The sequence below is a fragment of the Microtus oregoni genome, unplaced genomic scaffold (assembly GCF_018167655.1).
Source record: "Microtus oregoni isolate MIOR12 unplaced genomic scaffold, Mior012 000003F_ref0000135, whole genome shotgun sequence".
Classification (NCBI taxonomy): Eukaryota; Metazoa; Chordata; class Mammalia; order Rodentia; family Cricetidae; genus Microtus; species Microtus oregoni.
The window spans coordinates 32,224,696-32,230,145 of NW_024543062.1; the positions used below are offsets into that span (position 1 = coordinate 32,224,696).

General features: G+C 51.7%; 1 long non-coding RNA gene across 1 annotated transcript; it reads left to right on the forward strand.

Moving 5' to 3' along the window:
- Nucleotides 1-668: 668 nt before the first annotated feature.
- Nucleotides 669-3,542, forward strand: LOC121445179. The gene is made up of 3 exons (XR_005973897.1): nt 669-802; nt 1,949-2,068; nt 3,370-3,542. It is a non-coding gene; the product is annotated as an uncharacterized LOC121445179 (long non-coding RNA).
- Nucleotides 3,543-5,450: the final 1,908 nt, after the last annotated feature.

Below are 5,450 nucleotides of genomic sequence, written 5' to 3' on the forward strand. Positions count from 1 at the left end.
ATCACTAACTAGGAAAATGCCCTACAGCTAGATCTTATGAGGGAGCCGTCTTCCCAGTTGAGGCTCCCTCCTTTCGTGTGACTCCAGCTTGTGTCAAATTGACATGAAAGGAGCCAGGACAGCCACTGAAGTCTAGCAAATGCTTTCCAGCCTGATTGGAACACGAAGTTTTCCTTCACCGTAGGAGGCTGGGTGGACCTGTCCCTGGCAAACTGAATGAGCTGGCTCTGTGAGCACCTACCCTCCTCCTGCTGTCTAGCCTAATGTCTCCCCGAAGTGCTGACCCTGCAGGGCTAGGAGCTGTGCCTGCAGGCAGGCAGAGCCATCCCTGGAACAGCATCCCTGCACTCCTGCTGGCTCAGCGCTTTCTCCAGCACACTTCTGCTGCTGTTTCCGGCTGGTGGGATCCCAGGGGGACCCGACTTCCCCTGAGTTGTTCCAGACAGAGACATCCTGAGGCTGGGTAAAAATGCCAGTGGCAGACAGGCAGGAGGGGGTCTTGATGCCCTGCCTTCTTCTTACCCACCCCTGCAGCTGGAGGGCTTGGGAATGGCTTCTGAGGTTGGGGTGAGGGGAGGAGGGGCTGTCTAGGCAGTGGTGGATGAATCATGATCTGGCCTGTACTGGTTATTGGCTAAAATGAGGACTTTTCCAAGTCTGTGGAGTCTCTTTGCTTGAGCTGGAAGGAAATATGGTTCATGGGATCCAGTTACCTCATGCACTGAAAGTAAGCAGAGAAAGTTGCCCGGGAGGACCCGACAAGCTCTGCCTCCTGGTTTTCCAGGGCCCTTGCTGGAGGAAGGTGAGCCAAGGGTGATGCTTCAGAGGTGATCTCTCGAAAGTGACCAGGCCTGTGTCACCTTAATGGTGGCTACAGGAGCCTGTCTGGAAGGTGGCACTTAGGTGAGACCCATTTGAAGGGTCAGCAACCTTGGGGAGCTCTTGGAAAGATGGTTCCTGAACTGGGGACGGCAGGTACAAAGATCCTGAGGTACGAATGAACTGGGTGAGGCAAGCCCAATGTCCCAAGCAAACTGTGAGAGAGAGGGAGGGGGAGTTGTTTCATGAAAGGATGAAGTGCATTGCTCCTGAGTCCTTCCTTGCAGTGTGGTAAGGAACCACCTTTGGAGGAATGAGCATTTAATAAGCGCCTGTGGCATACTTTGTGCAGGGCACTTTCCACGTGACCTCGCAATGCTTTGTGCGGGGCACTTTTGATGCGACCTCGCAGTATTGCAAACAATTCTAGTGGCATCCAAAGGCGCTGAGCGAATGAAGCTTTGGTGGGTCACACACAGTACAGGCTCAGCTCTGTCCCAGGGGACCCTTAGCTTAGTTAACCTAGGTCTCTCTCTCTCTCTCTCTCTCTCATGCACACACACACACACACACACACACACACACACACGCATACGCACACAGATAACCACACCAATGCTCTGTCCTCCACTTGGCTCCCCTGGAGACTGGGGATGCTTGGAAGAAGATCCAGAGCCCAGAGATGTCCAAGTCAAACCTGAGAGGAAGCTGTGCTGTGCTGTCTGGAGTCTTTGGAGGTTGAAGTGGATGAGAAGTCCCCTAATGGAGAACACTCTCTGGGGACCCTTCTGTTGTGGGAAAGAGAGCAGAATCCTGGCGCTGAAGGACCAGTGGGGCAGGGTGAGCCACTCTACCAAGCCCTTTGCCCATAGACAGCAGCTTAGAGGATGCCTGGGATTCCAGCGGCTTAGTCATCAGCATCTTATCGCCTCTGAGTACAAACTAGAACTCTCTCTGGGAAAAGGAGTCCTGAGCCCAAGAGTGTGAAGGAGCATAGGTCCTGATGCAGGACAACATGGAGGAAGATCAGGCCTAAAGTGCCCCATCATGGGGACTGAGGCCTTGGTTTGGCAACACCTGCTTTTCTCTCCTCTCTTCCCAATTCTGAATTCTTGCCCCACTTCTACAGGAATGGGCAGAGCCCGGGAATACTCTCAAGTGAACACCCTGCTCATGGAATCCATTGGAAAATCAGCTCACTGTAATAATGGAGGCATTGATGATAGTGGTGGTAATGGTGATGATTAAGGTGAGATTGTGTTGATAGCGGTAGAAGGCTAAGGTGGTGATGGTGAGGGTGGTGATGGTGAGGGTGGTGGTGGTGGTGGTGATGGTGAAGGTGGTGGTGGTGAGGGTGGTGATGGTGATGGTGAAGGTGATGATGGTGGTGATGGTGAAGGTGGTGGTGGTGGTGGTGATGGTGAAGGTGGTGGTGGTGAGGGTGGTGATGGTGATGGTGAAGGTGATGATGGTGGTGATGGTGAAGGTGGTGGTGGTGGTGGTGGTGGTGGTGGTGATGGTGAGGGTGGTGATGGTGAAGGTGGTGGTGGTGGTGGTGGTGGTGGTGGTGGTGATGGTGAGGGTGGTGATGGTGAAGGTGGTGGTGGTGGTGGTGATGATGGTGGTGATGGTGAAGGTGGTGGTGGTGATGGTGATGGTGATGGTGGTGGTGAGGGTGGTGATGGTGAGGGTGGTGATGGTGAAGGTGGTGGTGGTGGTGGTGATGGTGATGGTGATGGTGGTGATGATGGTGGTGGTGGTGGTGATGGTGAGGGTGGTGGTGGTGATGGTGGTGGTGAAGGTGATGATGGTGATGGTGATGGTGGTGGTGGTGGTGGTGATGGTGAGGGTGGTGGTGGTGATAGTGGCAATGATGGTGATGGTGGTTGTCATGGTTAGCTTTTGTTTGTTTTGCCAATTTTACACAAGCTGGAGTTATCTGAGAAGAGGGAACCACAGTAGTGAAAATGTCTCTAGAAGATTGGCCTGTGGGGTATGATGGCCCACACCTTAACCTCAGCACTCAGGAGGCAGAGGCAGAGAGGCAGAGGGATCTCTGTGAATTTGAGGCCAGCCTGATCTATAGAGCAAGTTTCAGGATAGCCAGGGCTACAGGTGCTACCCTTTCTCAAAAATCCAAAACCAAAACAAACCTAAACAAAACAACAACAAAAACCTGGTCTGTAGGCAAGCCTGTGGGGCACTTTCTTAATTGGTGATTAATATGGGAAGGTCCAGCCCGTGGTGGGTGGTTCCAGCTCTGGGCTGGTGGTCCTGGCTGAAAGCAGATTGATAGCCAGGTGTGGTAGCATACACCTTTAATCCCAGCATGGGGGAGGCAGAGTCAGGTGGATCTCTGTGAGTTCAAGGCCAGCCTGGTCTACAGAGTGAATTCCAGGACTTGCTCCAAAGCTACAGACAAACACTGTCTTGAAAAGCAAAACCAAAACCAACAAAAACAAACAAACAAACAAAAAACTCATTTCATTAGGAACAAGCCTAAGCTAAGGCCAAGATTTTATAATGACTGATAAGTCTTTGTGTTGTTAGTTTCAGACTGGTGGTCTCCATGACTATGAGATATGCATGACTATGCATACTGAGTTCCAGGAGAGAGAGAAATCAGGCTGAGCAAGTCATAGTGCACAAGCCAGTACACAGCACTCATCCATGGTCTCTGCTTCAGTTCCTGCCTCAGGTTCCTGCCTTGAGTTTCTGCCTTGACTCCCCTCAGTGATGGATGTGACCTGGAAGTATAAGCTGAAATAAACTCTTTCCTTCTCAAGTTGCTTTTGGTCGTGGTGTGTTTATCACAGCAATAGAAACCCCAGCTAAGACAGTTGATGGTGCTGGTGGTGATGATGATGATGGTGTGGTAGTATTTGGTCTGCCATAACAAAGTATCACAAATGATGTGGCTTTCACAACTGAACCTTATTTTCTCATAGCCCTAGAGGTAGGAAAGCCCACAAGCGAGGATCCCGCAGGTTCAGTTCTGATGTGGCTCTTTCCTGGAATGTAGACAGCCACGCTGTCCTCACCCAGCCTATCCTTTGAGCACGGGAGAGACCCCTTTTGAAAGGCTGCTGTTGTTCCTCTTGGACTAGGCTCACATTAGCACAGCTATCTAACCTTGAGCGCCACGCCATGCTCTCTCCAGGGACAGTTGCTTTGGAGGTTTTCAGGGAACACAATCCACTGTCCAGCATGAGGATACCAGGTGTTGGGGTGCTGATGGCTGTGCCGGCGGTGGTGGTGCCTGGCACTGGCGCTTGCTAGATGCCAAGTGTTGTGGAATTTTCTGCTTAAGTGGGAATTAACCCTCACAACAGTCTTGTAGCTTGGGAGCCAGTATTGTCCCAGTCTCCCAGTGAGGGACAAGACGCTCAGCAAGGTTAAGTATATGGCTACACTTTTGTTGTAGACAGATCATGGCATAGTTAGGATCAGAACCCAGGCCTTTGATTTCCTTTCAAAGTTGTCCCTAAAGTCCCATGGTTCCGCTTTCAGGCTGCAGGTGGCGGACTGGAGAGCATGATGCGCTGGGCAGAGTGTGGTCCAGCCCTTTTCCCCACTTGAGCTTCCTGTGACCCATTAGCCTGAGGCCCTGGGGCAGCACGGGAGGGTCCAAAAATCGCTCTGCACCATCAACTCCAGAGTATTGAGGGTTCTCCTCCCCTCAGGGACTCTTGGGAGTTAGGTGTCTGTGAAGTGAGGCCAGGGGTAGAGGTGTCGAAGATGACCTTCCAAAGATATCTGGGAGGTGGTGAGGGGCAGTGTTCAGCCCCATGGCAGGAAAACTGTGGTGAAGCAAATTTGGCTGTCAAATCACATGACAGGAGTTACTGGTTTACTGCTGCATGGCTATCACCAGGAGGATCTGTAAAGTAGTGTGTAGTAAGGAGTACCGTGCAGTGCCGTGGAGTGCCCTGGAGCACTGTGGAGTGCCGTGGAGTGCCCTGGAGCACTGTAGAGCACTGTGTAGTGCCCTGGAGCATTGTAGAGTACTGTGTAGTGCCCTGGAGCACTGTAGAGTACTGTGTAGTGCCCTGGAGCACTGTAGAGCACTGTGTGGTGCCCTGGAGCACTGTAGAGTATTGTGTAGTTCCCTGGAGCACTATGTAGTTCCAGGTAACAACACTGAAGCTGGAAACCTTGATATTATCTTATTATAAAAGAGTAATGGTTCTCATGGTAATAACACTCCTGTGAATAGCAGCAAGAATGATGATGCCAGTGTTCATGGAAACTACAATAACAGATAAGGTCTTTCTGTAAGGGTCTTTCCTGCTGTCCCTTTAAGAGACAAGCCACAAACACACTGAAACACACCCACACCCACCTGTCCGCAGAGGCAAGCTGATCTTCAGCTTCTAGTCTGAGTCCCTTCCTTTCCATCTCTCTCTCTCTCTTCCCCCCTCTGTCTCTGCCTCTCTCTCTGCTCTTCTTCCTTTTCCCCTTGCCTTCCATACATAACCCACTAAATAAATATCCAACTTCACTCTGCATGGCATGTCTATCTGTCTCGGTCTCTCACCTGCCACGTGGCTTTTTGCCTGCTCCCCCCCACCCTCCGCCTTCGTGGCCTGCCGTGATCTCGGGACCTTCTGCCCGCTGCCTGCTGCCACTCA